General features: G+C 44.8%; 1 protein-coding gene across 11 annotated transcripts in view; it reads right to left on the bottom strand.

Annotated features, from left to right (window-relative positions):
• Positions 1-24,383, bottom strand: part of PPFIBP1 (PPFIA binding protein 1) — a 169,445-nt gene extending 145,062 nt beyond the window's left edge. For 4 of the 11 annotated variants that reach the window (XM_036454645.2, XM_036454644.2, XM_036454647.2 and 1 more), the window contains exon 1: positions 24,150-24,383. The gene's annotated coding sequence lies outside the window, so the exon portion shown is untranslated. The remainder of the gene's footprint in view (positions 1-24,149) is intronic. The other 7 variants (XM_036454650.2, XM_036454652.2, XM_036454653.2 and 4 more) reach the window with 2 other exon arrangements.
• Positions 24,384-25,000: the final 617 nt, after the last annotated feature.

Raw genomic sequence — 25,000 nt, 5'->3', positions numbered from 1 at the left:
GAAAGACGTGCTCAAGGTTATGACTCGCCCTGCCCCCAAGCAGGATGCATGCTCCTGGTACTGTGGGATCACTCCAGGGTCACTCAGAGAAAAAAGGGGGGCGTTCGAGACAGCAAAGCACGCCTGTTGGACAGCCTCATCCTCGGCCCTTCCTCCGCAGCAGTCACTATGCTCCTTCCCTTCCCTCTCCTCAGAGGAAGCCTGGGGAGCCTTGATGTCTGCCTCCTCCCATTTCCAGGCAACACCACAAACCAGCCGGCAGACGGTCTACTCTACATGCAATCCCAAGTCGTCACATCTCTCCAGGAGGTGCGGAGATGTGTGTTTGTAACGTGGACCCTCTCACCATGGCCGCCGGAGTTCTCTAGTTCCTGCATAAGAAACCATGACCCCCACGACGGAAACGGGTGGGTAACATGGCCTATGACCCGGCATCACAGAGCTCCTGGGTAGCTACATAGGTGGAGGCAAAGGCCCTGGGGCTATAGAGGAGGTAAGGGGGACTTCCTGGGAAGGGAAGCCCATGGGTCAGAACACACACACACACACACACACACACACACACACACACACACGCTGTCACCTTCGCTATGCAGCGAGTCCACATCATCGGACTTCCTTACTTCCAGTCCCCGCCGCCCACTCAAGCTGCTGGGATGATGGGTCAGCAGGGCCCAGCGCCTCCTTCACTGACGAGAAGACAGAAAACGAAAGAGAACTGGAGACAGGACTGAATGTGCAGTTGGCAAAGACGTTATGTATGACTTTCGGGCTTGTTTACTCATCCCTCAAACCATGCCAGACGGTTTCAGACATTCGCTGAATACACTGGCTTTTGTACATGCCAGAACACTGATTCATTTCTTCACGGCATATTAACCTATCCTCTGGCAGTAGCACTCCTCAATCAGGATCCTTAACCACGGCTAAACTACCACATCAGATGGCTGGAATTTCCATACGAGCTACACGCTCCCCTAGGTGCCCTCCACCCTAGGGTTCCCTGGAAACGTCTGGGTTTGATGGTCCGTGTGCCTTTTGCAGTGACAAACCACCAATTCTATAAACTCAACATGAATTAAGAATCTCAGAAACAGCCGAAACCGGTTTGGCTCAGTGGATAGAGCGTAGGCTTGCAGATTGAAAGGACCCAGGTTCGATTCTGGTCAAAGGCATGTACATTGGTTGCGAGCACATCCCTGGTAGGGGCTGTGCAGGAGGCAGCTGGTTGATGTTTCTCTCTCATGGATATTTCTAGCTCTCTATTCCTCTCCCTTCCTCTCTGTTAAAAATCAATAAAACATTTTTAAAAATGTATCTCAGAAACAACTGCTTTTAGGTACACACGCAATGAACATTCTAAATATGCAGTAGTAATTCACGCTTGGGAAATTTTGGATCAACCACTTCACAAATATAGAAAGAAGCTGGCCCCTGCTCTACCATAAGCAAGTGGAAATGGTATCCAAGTATCCCAGGAAGCTTTGAGAGGCTAGAGATCTGATTTCTCATTAACAAAGGGGTATGATCTCTTCATTCAGCTTTGCTAAGGGATCCAACTTTCTAACTCTGCAGATGCAGGGACTGACTGGGATGTCGGTGCTGCCTACTGTTGATTGGTTCTTTTTTAACGGGTTAGGTTTTTGGGGGGATAGGCTAGTAGATGCTGGTGTACTCCACACAGACCTCTTTTTTAAGACCAGCACACCCATCCCTGGCTGCTCATGGCTCACAGGGAAGGCCCCAGCCAGCTGCAGGACACTGCTTCACCCAAAGTGACGCCTCAGAAGGGGCTGCTAAGCTGCCAACAACTGGCTGGCTCACGGAGACACAGGTCCCGCCCCTTGCCTCAACTGGGGACAACTCAGAAAGCCATCCCAGCTTGAGCTCCCCATCTGGGCAGCTGGGACCTCAGCTGCAGCTGCATTGCTGCTCAGCTTCTCCTCTGCCCAGCTCAGCCACCCTCCTTTCCTTGCCCGTAAAATCTTTCAGCACCAACTCCTGGTTTCAGTGTGCTCCCATCGAATCCGGCCAAAGATCAGCAGTTTTCTAAATATCAAGCTATTTTTTCATTTGTTCTGAGAAAGTTACAGGTCCCAGGGGGATATGTTCTATCAGAAGTACTATGAAGGCGGAAACAGTCTTTGAAAAAAATATTTATGGGGGAAAAAAAACACAAAAACTTGTGATTTGGTTTAAAAATGACAAATTTTTGGCCCAGCCGAGGTGGCTCAGTGGTTGAGCGTCGACCCATGAGCCAAGAGGTCACTGGTTCGATTCCAGGTCAGGGCACATGCCCGGGTTTCCGGTTCACCCCTCTGTGGGGGGCGTGAAGGAGGCAACCAATCAATGTTTCTCTCTCATCAGTGTTTATATCTCTCTAACCCTCTCTCTAAAAATCAATAAAAACATATTAAACAAATAACAAATTTTTTGATAATCAGTTCAGATCACTTTCTAAATATTTCTGACCACCAACCCAACAAAGTCAGACAGGAGTTAAATAATGCCCAGGAGTTTCACAGGCTCACAAGCAAGGGAGGTGAGACATCACCAGGCTAGAAATTTGCACATCACAACATCATGGGACATTCAACACTGACACCACAGGACAGGATGCTAGCTAGCTCTGGAGTCCTCAGCCTTAACCATCAGAGATGCCCTTCCCCCAGCCCCAAGACATACATGCTTTATAACCTCAAATCCTACAATAGCAAATCTTCATGCTTACGCTATACTTAGAAGTATGAAAATGCATTCTGAATATTTTATTCCCAACATTTCAATCTTTTGATCACAGAGAACCATCCCTGGAGCTGACAGATTATTGGTGACTCTGTAGTCCTGACTGCAGCCCCGAGAAAGCAGATGGCAGACAGGTCAGAGCAGGAATCCAGAGCGGCGGCTCCCATGTTGCCCAGGAGGCAGTGCCATCTCCCAGAAAATGTCCAGGAGCTGCCTGGTAGTCAGTCACTCAGGCTCTGGTCCAATTGAGGGTCCAGGGATGGAGCTGGGGATGTCACAGGAGTACAAGTCAAAGGAAACGCAGGAACTTGCCTAGTGTCTGTACCTTATTGTCAGAGGTTTCCATGCAGGATGTTGAAAATGCAGATAATGTACTTCATGTGAAAATCTCACTCTAAAATCATATTATTGCTTAACATTCTACAGCTTTTTGCACATCGTCTCATTGGACCCTCAGAGCTCTCCCTGTGAGGACCAGGCTGATACAATTATCTCAACTGCGTGACTGATGAAGAGACGTGCCCAGGATCACACAACTGATCAATGTTGGGATAAGATTACTTAGATTCTTAGTTCAAGGTTCTTTCTTATAAAATTATACCAATTTGCCTGAGTGGCTCAGTTGGTTGGAGTGTTGTCCCATGCACCAAAAGGTTGCCAGATCAATTCCCAGTCAGGGCACATACCTGGGGTGCAGGTTCAATACCACAGGGTTCAGGCACATATAAAAGGCAATTGATCAATATTTCTTTCACACATCAATATTTCTTTCTTTCTATCTATCTATCTATCTATCTATCCTAGCATGTTCTCAGTGAGGATTAAAAAAATAATAATAATTAAATGAAACATAATAAAATAGAAATTATGCCAATTTTTAAAATTTCTATATATTTCTCCAGGCTTGTGTGCAAAAGTCTCAAAACATTGTCTCCCTCCTTCTCCTTTTCTGTATTTCATAGGAACAAGGACTATTGATAGCCAGTGGTCCACTATCAAAGGTCTCTCTCTCTCTCTCTCTCTCTCTCTCTCTCTCTCTCTCACACACACACACACACACACACACACACAATGACTGAAAACAGTCCAGACCCTGTTGATGCAGACCACAGCTTCTGAAGAACAACTGACAAGCTAAGGGGATTGAGTTATATGACCACCAGTATTCAGTGTCTGTGACCAACCTGATTCATGTAAGTAGTATACTCAAGAAGGAAAAGAAAAAAGAAAGAAAAAAAAAAGAATAAAAAGCTTCACACAGCTCACCAGCTTCTTAGACACAGTCATTGTTCTCAGGAAAGCCCTTCCACCCTGGTCAGTAGGTCCTGCTATTGGAAGCACTTGTTGGATTCCGCTCTTGCCAAGTTGGCATTCTGTTTCTGCAGTGGGGAAATCCTGGGCTGAAGAGATCGAGGAGGGTTTTCATGGTCTCAGTAACAGAAGCAGGCGTCTCTGCCTCAGGTGGATGTATTACAGCTGTGGGAGTGCTAATGAGAGCTAATTACTCTATTTACTCCATTAGCCAACCAGCCAGCAACAAGAAATGCCCAGAAAAACTTGCTGGGTTCTTAGGCTTTGTTTCAAGGGCTGTTGCCAAAATGATTTGGCTGAAGTGATCAGCACAGGGCTGCTCCACTGGGCTGCTATCTTGCGATCACAAGGCATAGTCTTTAGTCCTTTGTATCCTGTAAATCAGTCAAGTCAGCACTAACTTTATTCTTCGACACTTTTCTTTGCCATTATCACCACCACCACCTCTGCCTTAGTGGAAACTTTGGCTGCAAATTAAGAAATTAAGTGATAGGCATGGAATTTTAGGAAAGCAAGTGTCCACGGACCATTAAAACTGAGTGTGGCATTTTATAATGCCCTATATTCAATGTGCAATAGTCACAAGATTTGGCCAACAGTTCACTCACTCTGATCCTTGAACTCTAGACCTAAGAGGTAATTTAAAAACCATGCAAATTTCATTTAATCACCGATACTTAACTGCATCCATGTTTTATGCAAAGCATACACACATATGGCATGCATTATATAAAAATGCAACTAATTTGTGAATTTATATAAATTATATTTTAAAAGGCTTTCCCATTCTTATATTCCTATTCCTGCCAAGGGTATGGGATGGTTGTGGAGGATGGAAAAACCATAGTACGACAGATCTAAACTTCCCAGAATAGGCGCTAGAAGTTTAATTATTAAACTTTAACCTTTAACCTTTCCCATATTCCAATATAAGATGATGTACAGTTGAAAATGCAACCTTGGCTTCAGGGACAAAAATAAATAAGTTCCAAGACAGATTACAAAGAAGATTCTCAATGGGTGTTATCCTTAGCTCCATAGAAAAATAGACTGCATTTGGGTTATATTATAATTCAAAGAAAACAATATTTCTAATTACTTGGCTCAATTTATTAAAATGAAAAAGTCTAAGCAAACATGCAGTTATTTTTATGTGGTTAACGAGATCTAGCATAAAGCCAATAAAATCTAACCCAACTTACATGTGGCATAAAAAAATGAAGATTTACTCAACAACTCTTCTCCTGGGTTTTTTAACACTTGTCTTTTCTCATGATTTTCTACAGCCTTTTTTTCTTTCTTTTAAAGGCTGCTCTATTGCCTGAATTCTTATTACACATGGGCAAGTAACAACTCCATGAATGATGCCAAAATCTTGCCTACAGTAAAGCAGGGGTGGGGACCGTCCAGCCTGCGGGCTGTGTAAGGCGTGAGAAACCATTTGGTCTGGCCCTGCCAAGGCATTAGGGGTGAGTTAATCAAGTGTTTGACCAAAAACAGCAGGCTGATTTTCCCGTTGATAATTCTGTGTGGACCATCAATGATGTTATAAATACCCAAATGGCCCTTGGCAGAAGAAAGGTTCCCGCCCCTGGTGTAAAGGGATGACTGAGTTACTGCCATTCTAAAAAGCTGTCTCTGCTTTTTTACCCAAACACGTGGACAATTCATGTTTTTATTTTGGCTGTGAGAAGAGTCGTAAGCTGGGGATTCATCATGAAATTTTCCAAGCAGAAGGATTTCAGAAAATCAGGTGACACCCTTAACAGGAAAACACACACACACACACACACACACACACACACACACACACACACAAAACCACAGACACACACACACACACACAAAAAAAAAACCTACAAAACAGAAAAATAAAGAGGTCAGATTTAAAAAAAAGGTTCTTGCATTTAAATACCCATGATATTTACTGAAAGTTTACAAGACTGAACAGGTTTATCAGTTATCCTAAAATTTTTTAACAAAAGAGAACAGCAGCATTTTTAACTTTGAGATGGGAAACAATCGTTACTGAGCTCCTACACTGAATGAGCCAGCTAATGGATTATTATTATTTAATGTATTTATATTGATTTGAGAGAGGAAGAGAGAGAGAAATGGAAGCATCAATGATGAGAGAGAATCGCTGATTGGCTGCCTCCTGCATGCTCCCCACTGGGGATCAAGCCCACAAACAGGTCATGTGCCCTGACTGGGAATCTAATCATGACCTTCCTGGTTCAAAGGTCTATGCTCAACCACTGCGTCGGTCAGGCTTGACTGTATTTTCTTAATTTAATCTTTGTAGTATTCCTACAAGGTAGACATTGTTCCCATCTTACAGGTGAGAAAACTGAGGCTCAGGCTGGATGAGTAATAAAGTCGCAATGTTACGACATGACCGTGCTAGGAATCCACCCAAGGTATGTCTGACTCCAAAACTTAAAATAGTTGCTACTACCCTCTGCCCCAACATCACCACCAAGACATCACAAAGATAGAATTGTTTCATAAGTAGAAAGGATCAGGTCTTGAGTCAGACGCTCTCCATGTTAATTATGATTCTAGTGGGAGGTAGTTTCCTCCAAATGAATGGAGATGAAAATACTAGTAAATTTAATCTCATAAGACTGAGCTGAGAAGCATATAAAAAGGCCCCAATGAACGGGCTTTGCAAAAACAGGTCAACACTAGTTGTTATTGTTACCTCCCTGTTCTGGCTGATGCAGCCGGAGGACTGCAGCAGGCTCTGGGCTGCTGTGAGTCTGCCCACAGCACAGGGAGTTGCCTTGAGGAGGCCGAGCAAGGCAGAGCCCAGAGCCCAAGAGAACAAAAGTTAAGGGTGCGAGGAGTGGACGGGACTCTGCCACCACAGTCTCTGTCCAGTCCACCTTGTCATGCACTAAACCAAAAAATGTGTATGAGTCAATTCTGTGCCAGGCATAGTCACAGCCACAGAATCTATGGAAGCCCCCTGCCTCCAGGAAATGCATTTCCACCTAGGGCAAAAGTAAGTTCAGAACCAAACCAAAGGGAGCCTTGGCCCACATCAATTTCTCTCTCTCTCTCTCTCTCTCTCTCTCTCTCTCTCTCTCTCTCTCTCTCTCTCTCTCTCTCTCTCACACACACACACACACACACACACACACATACACACACACACACGGTTTTCCATGGTATATAATGGGTGGTCATATTAGATTAAGCACTTGAGGTCCATTTATCCTCATTAGGAAACTCTATAGTGGTCATTTGGGGATTGAGTTTTGAACACAGATGCACAGTACAGTGACTTCCAGAGCAGGAAGGGTTCATTTCAGTCTAGACAAAGTTGAAGACCCCAGGTGAAAAAGAAAACCAATAGATTTTACTACCTCAAATGTTTAAACTTCTATATGACTAAAAACAAAATTAAAAGACAAACAAATAAAAAAATTAGAAGAAAAAAAAAAGTAGGTGAAAATGTTTGCAGTAACTAAATAGGTTAATAAGTGAAATATAATAAACTAGAGTTTATGACAAGAAAACTACTAACATCCAATAGATAAAATGGACAAAGTACATGAACAGTTTGTTAAGAACAGGAACTATAGCCAGTCATCATAAAAACATTTTTTAATTTCATTAATATGAAATAAAAAAGAAAAGAAAGACAAAATACTGCTAGAAAATGATCAAATACTATTAAAATGAAAATATCACTCTGCCAAAGGCAGCAAAAGTTCATAGAAACTTTTGGCAACTACCAGCAATATCGACTGAGATATCCATACATGTCCGCATTCTGTGGTTCTACTTCTGATCATCCACTGTAAAGATCAGAACAATCTGAAATACAGAAAATGCTGACTGCATAAAGATACTCATCAAGTATTCCAAATGGGTCGTGTGCTCTACAATGGTGAGGCAGGAGAGTAAAAGAAATTCCTTGGCAAGTGGAATGGAGAAAATGAGACCCATAGCTGAACAAACTGGCTGAGCAATTGACAGCCACGTACAAAAGGTCACCAGGACGGCGAGCCCCAGGTGCCTAGCAAGGAGCCAAACTGGCGCTGGGCCTCACCCCTGGGGTGGCCTTTCCTCCTCTGGCATTTCGCTGGTCATGCGGTTTAGACCCCCTGACCTTCCCCTCTTTAGAGATACCATCTAGGCCTCAGTGGTATTTCAGCTCCAGACCCACAAAACCAGCAAAGCCAGGTAGGTGGGAGAAGAGAAGTCGGGACCAGCTCCCATGACTCATGATCCCTGGCCATGGAAAACGGATTCATCTTCTGCTGACACCTCCCCTAAATGCAAAGCTTTTAAAACCCCTCAAAATAAAGGACCAAGCACCCTCAGAGGAGTATACCCTCCTCCCTCTAGCCCCCGCACATGCATCTCCTAAACTCTCAGCATCCCCATGAGACTTACCACCTGGAGAGCAACAGGCAGCGGCAGCTCCTCTCGGGCTAACCCCCTGAACCTGACTCCAGGGCCCCCCTTCCTCTGACTCTCCACTGAGCTAGAGCAGCCCAGCCTGGGCTCTCTCCTGTGGCTGCTTCTATCCCAGGCCCTTCCTTGTCTCAGTGTCCTCAGCTTTAATCCACACCCTCTCACAATCACCTGGACTCACGTTGCGACATCTTCCCTGCACCAAGTCCAAGAACCCACACACTACAGGCCAGCCCCGGGCAGACCTGCTGAGGACCAGGTACCCTTTCTGGCAGCAATGGAGCTGAAGAAATCGTGAAACAAACATAAATGGAATATTATACAGTTCTTAGAAATAATATTTAAAGACCTTTTAATAGTGTGGGGGAAAGGCACATAAAATATGTTCACTGGAAAAGTAGAACACAAAAATCATATGCTCAGAACATTTCAAATGGGGATAAAAGCCCTGGTGGGTATGGCTCCGTTGGTCCTATGCACTGAGAGGTTGCTGATTAGATTCCTGGCCAGAGCACATGCCTGGATTTTGGGCTCCATCCCAGAAGGGGGGCATGCAGGAGACAGCTGATCCATGTCCTCTCTCTCTCTTCCTTTGTATCTAAAAAATATATTAAAATATTTTTAAAATATGGGGGGAAAAATACCTGAATGAAAGGAAACACACCAACAGTAGTTGTACCTTTGCGTGGTAATGTTACTGATGATTTTTTTTTAACTCTATCTTTATGTTTTTTTCTCTACTACTCAAATCTTCCAAGGGGTGCATATATTACTTTTATAATTACAAAAAAAATTTACGTGACAATCTCAACGGCAAATCTACAATAAACAATAGATGGAAATCCAGCAGCTCTCCACACCACTCCCACAAACACCAACACACTGTGCAACAGGCAGGCGTGGCAGCTAACAAGGGGAAAGGTGCCTTTGTCTTACACCCAGGGCTAGGAAAACATCAGGCTTCTTGATGTGAAAACAAACTTTTCATGCCCCCCTTACCAAAACGTAACTTGGAAATTCACTAACTAAAAACACCCTCCATCAGCAGAGGATTTAAATGCACACACCAAAATTATCTCCACCGAACAAACTAGTTAAGCAAGCGGGAAGTTTACCAGAAACACCCTAAAAATTAATGATTGTTTTTACAGCCCTGATAAACCCTTGCCAGCTCACGTTAGTACATAGTGTAACACTCTGACAATCTTCAGTGAGTCTGTCACCACTTCTAACCAGGAGAGCATGAAACCCTGAGCACAGGGTTTTTCCCTGGCAAGTCTCACACATGCCACTTAAATTGAGCCTTTGGCGTCCCCCTTCTTGAAAGCTGATTTTGCAATCTTTGAGATGGTTTTCTTAGGGTAACAGTTAACTAGGCCAGACTCACTGCATTCATGCTCTTGCTTCATCCTCTCAACCCTCCCAGGCAGGGCTTCTCAACATTGGCACAATTGACATGTGGAGCGGGGTAATTCTTTGGTATGGGGGCTGTCCATGTGTTATAAGTAGCAGCATCCCTGGACCCTACTAGTAAATGTCAGTACTCCCTCCACCCTAGTTGTGACACACACGAAATCTCCTGACACTGCCAAATGCCTCCTCCAGGGTAAAATCACCCTCATTAAAAACATGATATAAAACACGGACTATCATTGGCCCCACTTTACAAAAGAAACTGAGGAGTAGCTATAGGCCCATCTAACTCCAAACTGGCAAGATCCAGAGCCCTATATTGTAATTATGCACAGGTAGAAAGCATATCTTTTTGTATAACTGATACACACCCATCTTCTCAACGTGTATCCCCACAGAGCCTCGTCTAGGCCTCCATACATATTGGTCGAGTGAGTGAACCAGTCTTCTCATCACATAAACGTTATTGAGTCCCCGCTGGGTAGCAGGGCCTAGCAACAGAGGCACAATTCATGGCTTTCAACAAGTACATGATCTATTTGGAGAAATAAGACACAACCACAGATAATCCATTGCGAGTGTCAGTTTTGGAGAAAACTCCACGTCCTCATCTGTGAAAGGGAGATAATGCTAGTGCTTACCAAATAATTGTCCTCATAATTAACCGAGACAGTGCAAGCCAAGTTCCTTTACAAAGTACAACTTTAAAAACCAACTATAATAAATACCAAAGGTGCGGCAATAAGTAGGCACAGACATTGGAAGAACCACAGCAGCTCAGAACCACTGGGCTGGAAGGAACCTTAGAACACAGCCTGGTCCTTGAGTATTAAACAAAAAACAAAAAAACAAAAAACTTAAAAATGTCATCACCTATTTCCAGCAGAATTCACGGGCTGGGCTCTGACGGAGGCTCTTAGCAAAGATTTCCTGGGCTGCTTTCAGTGGGCCTGGACCGAAGAGGGTTTGAGCAAAGAGAAGAGCTATAGGAAAGGCAGAAAGGTTGGGAGGGCCAAGAGCACTCCAGGGTGCAGCGCCTGGTCTGAGCATGAGGGACAGGGTAAGACAAGCTTGGAGAAAGAGGTCAAGATCAGGAGAGGTCAAAAAGTGACCTCAAGGTGACCAATGGTGACACTGGCTAGAAATATTTCTCCTGAAAAAGCAACCGAGGGCTGCTACAATACATATCTCAACTTACATGATGAAGGTGGAGAACTTCATTTCTCAGATAAACTATCAGCATTCCCAATTGCCTCACGGCACTCCCTCAGAAACCTGCTTTACATTTACATAAGTGAAAGTGATGATTTTGCCAGAACAAAGTCTGCCCTGAAAGCAAATCCAAATTATCTTCCTCCCCATATCCACAGGTTCTCCTGGGCACCAGCCCAGCAAAACAGGAGCCCAGAGAAGCCAAGTCTTTTCTTTGTAAAATCTGAATTTCAATAGGGGAAACCTCCCAAACATTAAGTATTGGCTTTAATTTCTTAACATGCATACTGGTATTGTGTAGGTCAAACCAAGCTGGTGTCCATGCAGTCTCTACACCAGGACCATCAATATGAGAAGTCTGCTGTAAGATATGGCCTATAGGAGATCAAAACTCATACCAAAGGTTTATTGGAAAGATTTGTTTGGCCCTAACTGGTTTGGAACAATGGATAAAGCGTTGGCCTTCGGACTCAAGGGTCCCAGGTTCGATTCTGGTCAAGGGCATGTACCTTGTTGCAGGCACATACCCGGGGGGGGGGGGGGGGGGGTGCAGGAGGCGCTGATCAATGTTTCTCATTGATGTTTCTAACTCTCTATCCCTCTCCCTTACTCTCTGTAAAAAAAAAAAAAAAAAAAAAAAAAAAAAAAAAAAAAAAAAAATCAATAAAATATATATTAAAGATTTGTCTGGCTATGGGGTATAGAAACAAGTCTGCAGGGGTCCAGGTAGAAGAGAGCTACAGGGTATATATCAGAGATGACAGGGATGTGAGTCAGAGAACAGTAGAGGCAATGGAGAGTTATTAGCAATATATCTGAATGGCGAAAATGACAGTGCTGATGGCCAAAGATCCCCAGAATACCAGACAGAAACCTGCTCATCACAAACTTGATAATGAAGGTGAGTCTTTAAGACCAGAGGGAAACTCAGGCTTAAAGTGACCTCTTTGACTTCTGAGAACAGAGCCGCCTTCGTGGACTTGTGACCTTTGAGGTCACACAGAACCCTATGTTCAAAAAGGCTTCACAGTTGGCTTGATGCGCTGCTGTCAACGTCTTGAGATTCTTAATAACTGTGACTTTCAACTTGTGTTTGTGAATGAGGTCTGACGGGCCAAGGGAGTGAGCGTGTGAGCAGAGGCGAACCCATTCAATGTGTGTGGCCACACCATTCCATGCCACCCCGTTCATACACCGTGTTGGCAGTGCCTCATGAACACGAGATTCCTGTGGATTCAGGATGCATGGAAGTTCAGCAAGACTAGTCCAAAGTGTGTCACAGACACCGAGTGAGCAGATGGGTGGGTGCTGACAGCTCCAAGAAGCCAAGCTTTCCATTCAAAGCAATGTCTTTCTAAGAAGCACACCAAGGATGCCTATCACATCCTCTCTCACTCCCATCACCTCCCTGCATTAGCCACCCACTTGTGCTGAAATGATGGCATACAAGGAAACTGAAAGATATGAAAACATAGTCCTTTTTCCTTTCAGTCCTTTCTTACTCCAGCCCTTCTTTCTGTAAACCAAAGGTTGATAAAGCACAAATCAAGAAGTAAAATAAAAATAGTGAGTGAGTTTTATGCAGTGTTTTTACTGTTTTGGTTAAGAACAACATACATATGCAACAAAATGGAACGTGTGTGATTTCAGTACTTCTGCATACACATTAAAAGCTCTTATTTTGAATTTCTAACTGGCACTGCATAATATAAAGTTGAACAGTAAAATTCATGCTAATAATTTTAATTTCTCTTCACTTACAATAACATTAAGTAGTAAGTAAATACCAGGATGAGTCAAGAGGGAGACTGTAGACAAAAAGGACAGCACTTTTTAAAAATGTATTTATTGATGTGTGTGTGTGTATGTGTGTGTGTGTGTGTGTGTGTGAGAGAGAGAGAGAGAGAGAGAGAGAGAGAAACATCCATCCAATTATGCATTCGTTGGCTGGCTCTCGTATGTGCCCTGACCAGGGATCAAACCTACAACCTTAGTACATAGGACAACGCTCCAACTAACTGTGCACCAAGCCAAAGCTTTTTGAACAAGATGCCATACATTTTCATTTTATCCTGGGCTCCACAATTCCGATGATGGCCCCATGGAGACTCATTTGACTCAAGAATACGATGTTATACACACTTAGATAAGTTTTTACTGAATTCTTTCCAAGCAACCCCCAAGGGACACGCCAATGGACTGATGGGAGGGGAGCTGATTTTTAGTATCCTGCTGTTAATTACTGAATCCCCTCAGTCCTTTTCCCCCACCTCCTAATGTCATCACAAGAGCAAATCTGCTGAAACATGGCAACCCAGTGATCTCTCTTGAAATAATTAGTTAAACTGAAGGCCAAAGGAGCAGCACCCAACGCTCAGGCCTCTCCACTGACAACTCCCTTCCTTAAACTATCCCCGGTGCTTTGGTGGTTCGGTTTTAACCAAACCCAAGCTGTGGTTCCAGAACCAGGCTGTTTCCCGGAACTTGGAGCACTCAGGTTCTCCCTGGGCAGTGGTTCTGCAAGCCATTAAGTCTGGTTGGCCAAAAATTCCTCCTTTCAATACAGTCAAGTTTTCCTTTGTCTCATCTCATTCTCTTCTTTCCTGGACCACTACTTTCCACTTGAACACATTAATTTCCTGCCGGGAGACACATCCTGGCAAATGTGTCAGTTTGTGTTGTTCCGGTGAGACACTCTGTCATCCTTTCAAATTGTTCCTCCCTACCAATAACCCTGAGGGCCAGCCTCTCCGGAGCCTGAGTTACGTGTCTATAAACTTCATTTCACTGCCGCCCATTAGGCTGAGAAAAAGGGAAGATTGCCTGGGGTGAACGTTCTCAACTTATCTCTTCGGATCACATTTTTTCCTACTTTCCCCTATCCCTTCTTCTATGCCATCTTATGGATTTCAAGGCGAATCTGCCATTCTACACTTGATTTTGAATCTATCCCGTTAGACCCATTCTCACCTCTCTTTCGCTTCTTTGATATCACCCAGTCTACCTGTACCTTCCTCAACCCGAGGATTCCACAGCCTGCCTCTCCTTGTTCCATACCTCGAAAGGCCGGGCTAATGGGGCCACCTGCAACTCAGCACCTCCCCTGTATTTCTCAAATTTTTGCACTTTGGCCCTAGCCGGTTTGGCTCAGTCGGCCTGCAGACTGAAGGGTCCCAGGTTCGATTCTGGTCAAGGACACATGCCCAGGTTGCGGGTTTGATCCCCAGCGTGGGGAGTGCAGAAGGCAGCCAATCAATGACTCTCTCTCATCGTTGATGTTTCCCTCTCTCCCTCTCCTTTCCTCTCTGAAATAAATAAAAATAAATTCTTTAAAAAAAAATTGCACTCTGGATTTTATTTCTATTGTGCTAGTGAAACTGCTCTCCAAGTTCACAAACGGTCTGGCAGCTGGACTGGGGCAGTTTCTCGGAGCCGACCTCGAAATGGGTCAGCAGTGGATGGCATGGACCATCCACTTCGGCTGGGTGTGCTTCCCTTTGCCACCTCCATCCTCTGCTTCTCTGGCGGGCCTGCTCTATCCAACTTCTCTTCGGCCTGACCATGGCTAAATGCCAAGAGTTCCCTAGAGGCCAGGTACAGAGTCCTCCCTTACCATCCTCAGCGGGTATTGGGAAACTGCAACTTTAGGCAATATGAAATATAAGAAAACCAGTCGGAGTTAAGTTCCTATGGGCTTATTTCTGCTCACAAAAACTAAATAAGACCCAAAGCAATTCTAATAGTAAAGGTTGAAATAAATGAGCTATGCATTCGTTTTTAAAAAATTAATGAAAATTAAGATGATAATTCCATTTATTCCAGTTCAGGGTCCCTGTTGGCTGGAGCCTATCCCGGCCGCTCAGGGCACCAGGTGGGCACCCACCCTAGACAGCACGCCCTTCCATCACACACTCACCCCCACACCCACACTCACCCCCACACCCCCACTCGCTGAGCATGGGACATCTTTGGGATGAGGGAGGAAACCGGAGGACTGGAGAAAATCCACACAGACATGAGGAGAACAGGCAAACTCTACACAGGTAGTGGTTCCTGCCAGAGATCATTTGTTTTTCCTCATCAAAGCTATAACGAAACAATGTTATTTGAAGACCTGCTATACCTCCTTCTTTTTTTATTCTTCATCCTCTTCTTTGGCAAGTTCATGTACACTCATTCTTTATTTAACAGCCCTGTGGAGATGATCCATCAATCTAGGGTTTTGCCAAAATTCCAACCCTACAGTTCTAAATTACTGCTTCATGTCTTCATGTGGGTAAGATCAACTAGCAGTTCTTAATAGCTTTTAACACATCAAGTACAAAACTAAGCCAGAGGCAGAAATATGAAGAGGTTGAGGACACTGACCCTAAAGGCTGAACTTGTACTTAAATCCTGAGTCCAACACACACTGTGGGGAGCTCTGAGCCTGTCTGTGCCTCAGATTCCTCATCTGTATTTTTGTTGTTGTTGTTGTTAGTCCTCACCCGAGGATATTTTTCCATTGACCTTTAGAGAGAGTGGAAGGGAAGAGGAGAGATAGAGACAGAGAAACATTGATGTGAAAGAGACACATCAATTGGTTGCCTCCCGCACATGCCCGCCCAGGGCCTCTTTTTCTTAAAATGTAAATCACAAACATCTGTATAAATCAGTATATCTCCTCAACTTTTTAACAGCTAGACAGTATTTTAAACCTGTTTTATATTACAATTATACACTGAGTGGCCAGATTATTATGATCTCTGAATGCATAATATCTGGCCACTCGGTGTGTGTGTGTGTGTGTGTGTGTGTGTGTGTATTAGAGGCCCGGTGCATGAATTCATGCATGGGTGGGGTCCGGCCAGCCTGGCCAGGGGGAAGGGACATGGGCAGTTGGCCAGCCTGCCTGCTGGTCGAACCCCTGGTTGAGGGGACAATTTGCATATTAGCCTTTTATTATATAGGATATACACTGAGTGGCCAGATTATTATGCGTTCAGAGATCATAATAATCTGGCCACTCAATGTATATAAAGAGGGTCAGCCCCTTCCTATGTCCATGTCCTGCATATGAATATTCTTAAGGATAAAGAACATATTTTACTTGTCCTTATATACCCAAGAGGACCTCATACCAAGGCCAAGAATTGCTTAACAAGTGTTTAATAAAATAACATCTGCCATCAACCCAGTGCTCATTCGTTGCCAGGAAAACAGCTGTTAAGAGCTTCATACATACTAGCACATTTATTAATAACCACTCAGTGATGCCCATTTCACAGAAGAGAGAGTCACACAGCTAGTAAGGACTAGGGACTCTAATCTACACTTGCCTGACTCTGGAGTCCTCTCCCTTCCTGCCTAGGCTACAACTAATAAATTTTTCATAAGGATGTCCTTTGTTTTTTCAACCAAAGTTGGAGAACAGAAGACCTCCAAGTATTCTGGTCTAGGCAGGTAGGACTGAGAGGAAGAGATGGGCGTTAAAATAAATACTGACTAGATGGGGGCGAGCTGAGTCAGCTCTACAGCTAATCTACCCTTCAGACATTCAATCCGTTTACCGGGAACCGACTAGAAGTTGAATTACTTGCTTCCTCTTCTTCAGGCTCCCCACTACACTCTCCTTCAGTAACAACTGACACAATGTGTTGAAAGTCTACGTGACAAATGTACCATTATTATTATTAAAAATTTATATTTATTTTTAATACTGACAAAAATTCTATGAGATAAATATCAATACCACCATTTCACTGATGGAAAAACTGAGACCCAAAGAAGTTGAATTACTTGCCACTATTAGACTGTAATAAATACTATAGCAGGATTCACGTATAGAGAGTCTGTAAAACAAAATCCAACCCCTTTAAAAAAAAAAAATGTGTGTGTATATTTCAGAGAGGAAGAGAGAGATAGAAACATCAATGATGAGAATCATTGATCGGCTGCCTCCTACACACCCCGCATGTGCCCTTGACGGGAATCGAACCTGGGACCCTTCAGTCCACAGGCTGACACTCTGTCCACTAAACCAAACCAGCCAGGGCCAACCCGCCCCCCCTTTTTTTTGTCACACGGAGAACGCTGCCTTTTAATTTTTAGAGAAAATATGAACTATGACTAACATTTAAACTCGGTTGAAATCATATCTGGCTGCAAGTTAACAGATCTAACTTCAATGGATTAACCAAATTTTATTTTCCTCACAAAAGGTCAAGAGATGACAGAAGAGGTCTGGTACAGCAGTTCCAGAATGCCATCAGCTTCCCACCCTGCTTACTCCTCAAGGTTCTTGCCTTTGGCCACAAGAAGGTTCTCCACTTAGAAAATAGCATCCATGTTCCAGGGAGAAAGAAGAAGGACAAAGAGCAAAAGGCCTAACCTGTGAGCACATAGTGTCCACCCCGTTATAAGAGCTCTGTGGGGGGAGTCCCACCCAGTTACTCACATCTCATTGGCCAGAGCTACGTCCTAGGCCAGTGGTCGGCAAACTCATTAGATAGCAGAGCCAAATATCAACAGTACAACGATTGACATTTCTTTTGAGAGCCACATTTTATAAACTTAAACTTCTTCTAAAGCCACTTCTTCAAAATAGACTCGCCCAGGCCGTGGTATTTTGCGGAAGAGCCACACTCAAGGGGCCAAAGAGCCGCGGTTTGCTAACCACTGTCCTAGACAACCTCCAGCTGTAAGAGATGCTGGGAAATCAAGTGTGTTTCTTTTTCTAACTGGCCATGGGGCCAAATAAAACAAAATGGGTTCCGCTAGAGGGAAGTGGGTGACATGGACATTGGTTGGGCACCCGGCTGTGTCTGCCTCACAGTGATGTATCAGGCGTCCTCAAACTTTTTAAAGTGGGGGCCAGATCACGGTCCCTCAGAGAGCTGGAGGGCCGGACTATATGAACTACTAATTCCTACTGTAACACCTCGGCTGCGCTCACTGCCCAAAAAACCTGGCGGGCCGGATCAGACTCCTCTGCGGGCTGCATGTGGCCCGTGGGCCGTAGTTTGAAGACCCCTGAGTAGATAGAGCACAAGTCATCCTACCTAGAGAATCAAGGTGCCCTGCGAAGAGAAAAGCAATAAAAGGACCTTAAGTCTGTGTTTAAAAGCCCTCTCGGTCGTGCAGTCACCCACCGATGGGAGGGGAGGCGGGAAGAATGTGAAAGTGTTACAGAAGCATCCAAGCAGCTGATCCTGAGGAAGAACACTGAGCCCCAGGTGACTTCACACAAATCATCCAGGCCGACTCAGAGGCTCGACCCGAGTGTTCCCTCCGCGCTGTCCCTGTTTCCCTTCCTCCCACTACTCACTTCCCACGGTGAGTTTGGATGAGAGCCTGCACCCTCGTTCGACTGTTCAAATTCCGCTTCAAGCAAAGCAAAATCCTCTATGACGTGTTGTTATGAGAAGCAACATCCTCAGAAAAAGATAATGATGGCAGGGACGTGACTTATGCAACCGCAGTCAAGCTGTCAAGTTATATTAAGCAAGTAGGCCATCGAGTTTCAGCCTTGTTTTCACTTTCTTCCAAATAAAGCAAGTCCAGTACACTTCCCTCACGAACACCTCATACAGCTCTGTGGTGGCAAGACGGCATTGCGTGAAATATTGATATTACAGATGAAGAGAAGGATGACAAAAAGCCAGCAAAGGGGACTTCTGTGAGCTGGATCCTAGGCACAGAAATATGAGATAACACAGGCATATGTAGTGATATGGTATAGGGTTACATTCATAGCAAGGGAAGAGTTCATGTACTTCCCAGTGGGCCTGTCTGCTTCTGGCTTGCCTAAAGAATTCAGCCGCTCATTTATGAATGGACTGAAAACAGCATCTTTAGCCTCCCCTTCGCCAGCTAAAATTAGATTTTCCCTCGTCAACAAGGCGCGCGCGCGGGCACACACACTAGAAATCAGCATACCTGCTCCCTTGAATGTGCGCTTGTTTTTATGGCAAATGTTTGATTGCCCTAACCTAGAAGTGAAAAGACTTAGCCTTACTCTGGAGCTCAAAGGAAGTCCATAAAAGCTAAGGCCAGGCCCAAACTTTATAGAACTTGGTCTTCTTCCTCCACGATCCGTGTTTCAGACATGAGCCTTTGCCTGCAATTCAGTGCAGTTAGAGTTTGTACAATTGCTTCAGGTCGTGAGCATTTTTAGGTGCACCGCTAGACACAAACCGCGAAATGATCTTTCTATTCTGAACTCATTCCATTTGCCAACCAAAGCAAGGATATGCATGTCACATTTGAGCCAGTCAAAATGTGAGTCATGCTGCCCTGGCTGGTGTGGCTCAGTTGGCTGGAGCATGGTTCCATGCACCAGAAGGTGGCAGGTTTGATTCCGGTCAGGGACATATACCCAGATTGTGGGATTGATCCCCATCAGGGGCTAGTGCTGGAGGCAGCAGATTGATGTTTCTCTCTTTCTTCCTCTCCCTTCCTCTCTCTCTCTCTCTCAAATCAATTTTTTTTTTAAATGTGACTCACACCAAGTTCTAGGGAAACATATAACCAAAGTTTAGTCATAACCCAAAGTTTAGTCATAAACTGTGACAACACACCCACGTGGACCACTGACTCCAAACCCACATTTCAGAAATAGTTCTTCAATGGACACAGACTGAATCACATTTCATTCAGATCTTCCTCTCCCCACAAAACTGCCTAGCCCATGTGCAAAACTCCCGGAAGGGCCCTATTTTTTCATCTAAAATCCAGTTTGTTGGTCTATATCCTTCAACTTGGAAAAAAATATTGAAGTAAAAGAAACTCACCACTTGGCTTTCTGAAACATTATCAACTAATGTCAAACAGGCATCAAGAAGGACTATACTGAAAATGAAGAGTGTAAAAGGAAGGCTAAGAGTTTGTATTTTGTATGTTAGTTCAGTTTAGTTTTTGAATCCATCCGCTCCAAATAATATAGCATCAATCTTTGTGGTGGTGATTATGTGACAAAAGCTGCAGGCTTTCTGACTAGGGCAGTGGTCAGCAAACTGAGGCTCTCGAGCCACATGTGGCTCTTTGGCCCCTTGAGTGTGGCTCTTCCACAAAATACCACAGCCTGGGCAAGTCTATTTTGAAGAAGTGGCTTTAGAAGAAGTTTAAGTTTAAAAAATTTGGCTCTCAAAAGAAATTTCAATCGTTGCACTGTTGATATTTGGCTCTGTAACTAATGAATTTGCCCAACCACTGAACTAGGGAAAAGGTTCTGACATGCACAGCAATGAATTTAAGAAACTAATGGCATAATAAAGTACAGATGCAAGGAACTGCACCAGCCCAGAACTGTTTTTTGGATAGTGTCGACTTTTGGATAATTTGATGACTGATTTAATTAGGAAATGATCACTCTTTAGTAGAAAGGAAATGCTGGCTGAAGGGCAGACACTTGGTTCCCTTCATCCCCAAACAACACTCAGCATCCCTCACCTTAACAGCTTTGAATCTAATACTTAAATGCATCTGTTCGACCATAGTGAAATTAATAACCATAATCATGGCTCCCTGAAAGATTTCACGATTGGCCGCTCAGCTGTGATATTTTTTCTCCTCTCAATTTCAGAACTAACATGGCTTTCTAGGGAAGTCTCTGGGAAGAAAAAGCCATCATTGTGCAATATCTCTTGCCTATGTTTTCACCATGAAGCAACATTTCTTTAATAAAGAATCAAGACACAGACTCAATGGTGAATGTATAGTCGTTCATCAATTCACTCATTCACGCGTTGTTTTGAAAAGGTGATTCCAATCAGGTCAGAAACATGTAATATCTTTGAAAGGAAGGAATGATGAATGAGATCTCTGTTTGGAAGATGTGCTGTTTGGGATATAGGTACTTTTAAAAATGGGGGCGAGGGGTGGAGGGAGTCAATGAGGAAATAAAGGGAACATATATAATACTTTCAACAACAAAGATAAATTTAACAAAATAAATAAAAGTGGGAGGTGAAAGGCTTAAAAAAAAGGTATTTTAATGTAATAAATTACCAACATAATCTAAATTAATTACAAAATGCAACTATTTCAGGGACATAAAAGCAGGTTTGAAAAAGAAATCAGCTAGTGAGTGACCAGGGTTACGGGAAGGGGCGAGGAATGACCTTGTTTCGTTAGATCTCATGCTGGTACAGGGAGTGACAAAAAGACTACACAAACAGTAAAGGAACTCTCCTTCACTGAATTTGTTTCCAAAAAATGTCTATGGTGGCCTTGAAATTAGGCACTATTGATCTGGAACCACAGTGTGCCCTAGATTTCAAGCCAACGTTTGTCCACAAAGGCCAGATTCCCAGGACTATTGATAGTTGCTGGTCAAAGATAATTAAATAAAAACCTGAGCCTAGCCCTAGCCGGTTGCTCAGTGGTTAGAACACCGCCTGCCTACGGACAGAAGGGTCGGGTTTGATTCTAGTCAAGGGTACATGCCCGGGTTGCAGGCTCTAGCCCCAGTAGGTAGGCAATCATTGATTCTCTCTCATCATTGATGTTTCTATCTCTCCCTCTCCCTCTCTGAAATCAATAAAAATATATTAAAACACACACACACACACACATCTGAGCCTACCTTTCTCAATAACAAATATCTTTCAAGTTTTGTCCTTTGGGAGTACCATGTTTTACTTTATCACCTTGGCCTTATAAACTAGGACCACAAAAGAGAAATCTTGGTCAAAACTAATAAGTATGTAAAAATTACTGCTATTACAACTTTCAAACCTCAGAGGGAAAGTAGGGGAGGGTGGGGGTAAGGGGAAGAGATCAACCAAAGGACTTGGATGCATGCATATGGGCCTAGCCAGTGGCCATAGACAATAGGGGGGTAGGGGCATATGTGGGGAGGGGTTTGGGATGGAAATGGGGGAATGAGGACAATTATGTGATACCATAATCAATAAAAATAAAAAAATTACTACTATTACTAAAAAACAAAAAACAAACAAACAAACAAAAACCTGTTAATAAAATTTAAGCTTTGGAATAGTTAAGTCCCTAAGCCAGGACTAGTTTCTTGGGGGGGCGGGGGAGGGGGGAAGAGGATGCGGAGGTGGGGGAGGATAATGGGGGGAGCCTAAATCTGAGTTTGGCACATCAGGATAACATCCCAAAGGTATTTTTTTACTTGTCTGTTTTTGCAACTCCATCCCTGGATATTACAAACTCCAGTCTGAGCACTCCCTCAGCCAGGGCTCCAGCGAGCTCCCCTCAGCCCACAGGAATTCCCCATCACCTCCTTCTCTTTCCCACTGAAAAACACTGTGTTTTACGTGCTTCCTACAGAGCATAAATAGAAACGACTTGTCCCCCGGGATTTCAGAGCCATCAGGAAATTTCTGAGTCTAAAACAAAGTGAAAATATTCTGGCCTTTCCAGGAAAGCACACCTTCCCTTTGCAAAAATCCTGCTCTGTCTCCCCCCTGTGCTATGTAATTTTTTTCAGAAACTGAGAACAATCTAGAGCCAGGTAGTTTTTTATAAACCGTCAACAAAATACTCTTTCTAGCTCTGAAATGTCATTGTCATCTGGCTAGACAGATCGACAATCCATGAAGTCCAGTAAGGCCACACTTCCTGACTTGGTTTCATGGGACATAATGTGGTGGCTGCGGTCCTTCCTCATCTCCTGGAAATGCCCTTTGGTTCAGGCACCGGGATGCAGCTTTCGACTCACAATGAAGCCCACACCCGTTTCCTCCCAGACCAGGCACCAGAAGGATCCTCACTGTGAGGAACAGTGGTGAATGAAAAGGGAAACTTGACTCAGGAGCCAAGCAGCCCATACATTTTTTTTTTCCTGCTCCAAAAGGAAGAGCCTTAAGCACTGTGAAGTGAGCGCTGGGAATCAGTTTGTGGAGGTTTTCCACCCAGTTAGTGACCTGGGCACACAAATCTCCAAGGGGGGGTTGGGGGAGGGGTGTTTGAATCAGGAAATAAAAAATTACAATTCTATACTTCCAGTTCTCAAACCATCTTTCCCTCCCCTCCCGGTAGGCAATTGCTTTCCCTAAATACCAAACTTGGACACTAAATCAAACCCTCGTTCTATTGCTCTCTGCACTTCATAGTGAAAGGAAGGATTTGTTTTGGTCCCGCGTGTTGGAAAAAATACATGCTCCTATAATTAAGAGTTTGCATGCCACACCTTCTGCCACATTTCCCTGTGAAAGCTCCCTTTTCTAAAAAAACGATCCCTGAAAACACAGCTGCCAGCCCTCACCCTTTTCTCAGCCGCAGACCACAGATCTGAAGATCTTCGGCAGCCGCCCTAACCCCTCCAGGCCACAGAGTGGGCAATGACAGGGATCCTCGGTTACAAAGTAATAGGCGTGCAAAGGGCTGGACTTTTACAAGTGTGTTCCCGAGAGACTAGCTTTCCCACAGTGTCTCCTGATGAATTCACCCCCCAGTGAATGTCTCACATCCTGACTGGACTATCTGAAAGGATTTCTTATGCTGCTATAGAACAACACATCAGAATAACCATTACATTCTTTCAGTTAAATCCCCCTGTGGAACAGGCCACACAGGATCTAAAAAAGATAACACTTTTGTTCTCTCGCAAAAAATAAAATTTTTTTAAAAAGCTCCATTTTTTAAGTCAATATTTCACAAACTTTTTGTGACATTTTAAAATACTTCTTCTCTCCCTCCTCTCCCTCCCCCACCCCCACCCCCAATTATCCCAACCCTCATACTTCTCTGATTAGGGTTCACAAATGTTAGTGGGAGACCAGGGTATAGGGGGAAGGGGGTGGTCTAAGGATACAGACAAGACCTCACACGTCCAGTCCTGGAGGTATTTTCACACCTAAGCTCATCGGGAGCCCGAGGAGTAAACCTTACACCAACGCCACCCCCCAAAAAAGTGCCCGATCCCATTGGGACACAGGAGTAAGGGAAGGAAATCGACCCCAGAGGAGGAGGAGGAGGAGGAGGAGGAGGAGGAGGAGGAGGAGGAGGAGGAGGAGCTGCTGCCCCCCGCTGCAGCCACACCACGGTGCCACCGCTCCCGGGGCTCAGAGGAGCCCAGCGCCCCGGCTTACCTGGGCTGGGCGCCGCCGGCACGAGTTCCCAAAGTTCTGGCTCCTGTTCCCGCGGAGTTCGGAGCCCGGAGTTCGAAGCCCCCGCAGCTCTGGCCCCGCCACGGGCTGGCGCACCCGAATCCGGCCCCGTCCCGCTCCCGCCGTCCGTCCCCACCCTCCGGGCCCTACACCATGTCAGGAATCCGGGCAGACACCGAGCTGGGAGCTGACATCACTCCCGGCCCAGGTACCTCCCCCTCCCTCCTCCCTCCCTCCCGCCGCCGCCGCCGCCGCCGCCGCCTCCCTCCTCCCTCCCCCCCCGCCAGCGGGGACCAGCCAAAGAGCGGCCGCGGGGGGCGGGGCCGGAGGCGCTCCGGCGCCCGCTGATTGGCCCGTGGGGCCGTCATTCAGAGGAGCCAGCTCATTTTATACATTCCTCGCCGAGCCAGACTGGGGCTGGAAGTGGGTGTTGATGGAGGAAAAAAAAAAAAAAAAAATGCTGCCTTTCCTGCTATCTCTCAGGAAGGGAGATGTATGGGGAAGCACCTCGCGCGGGTCGTGGTTTTACACTCTTCCTTTGCGTAGTGGTCCCTCCATCCCAGATCAGAAATGAAACTGTGAAACTGACCCACCCAAACCCTCTTTTTTTTTTTTTTTAAGGAAAAAATCCATTGCCTCGGTGTCACGGGCAAGTCCGAGTCCGGCGGTGCGTGGAGCAGAAAAATGGCTAGCTGTAAAAAAAAATAAAATAAAATAAAAAAATCATGCAAATAAAGGGAAAAGGCCAGTTCCCTCTGCTTCCCTTTTACCTTGGGACGGCTGGGTGTCCCCCCTAAGAGAGGACATTTGGGACTTCAAAGGCACTTGGGGGG

This window comes from Pipistrellus kuhlii, unplaced genomic scaffold (genome assembly GCF_014108245.1).
Source record: "Pipistrellus kuhlii isolate mPipKuh1 unplaced genomic scaffold, mPipKuh1.p scaffold_m20_p_3, whole genome shotgun sequence".
Classification (NCBI taxonomy): Eukaryota; Metazoa; Chordata; class Mammalia; order Chiroptera; family Vespertilionidae; genus Pipistrellus; species Pipistrellus kuhlii.
The sequence above is the reverse complement of the archived record's forward strand: the minus strand, read 5'-3'. Positions and strand labels throughout refer to the sequence as shown.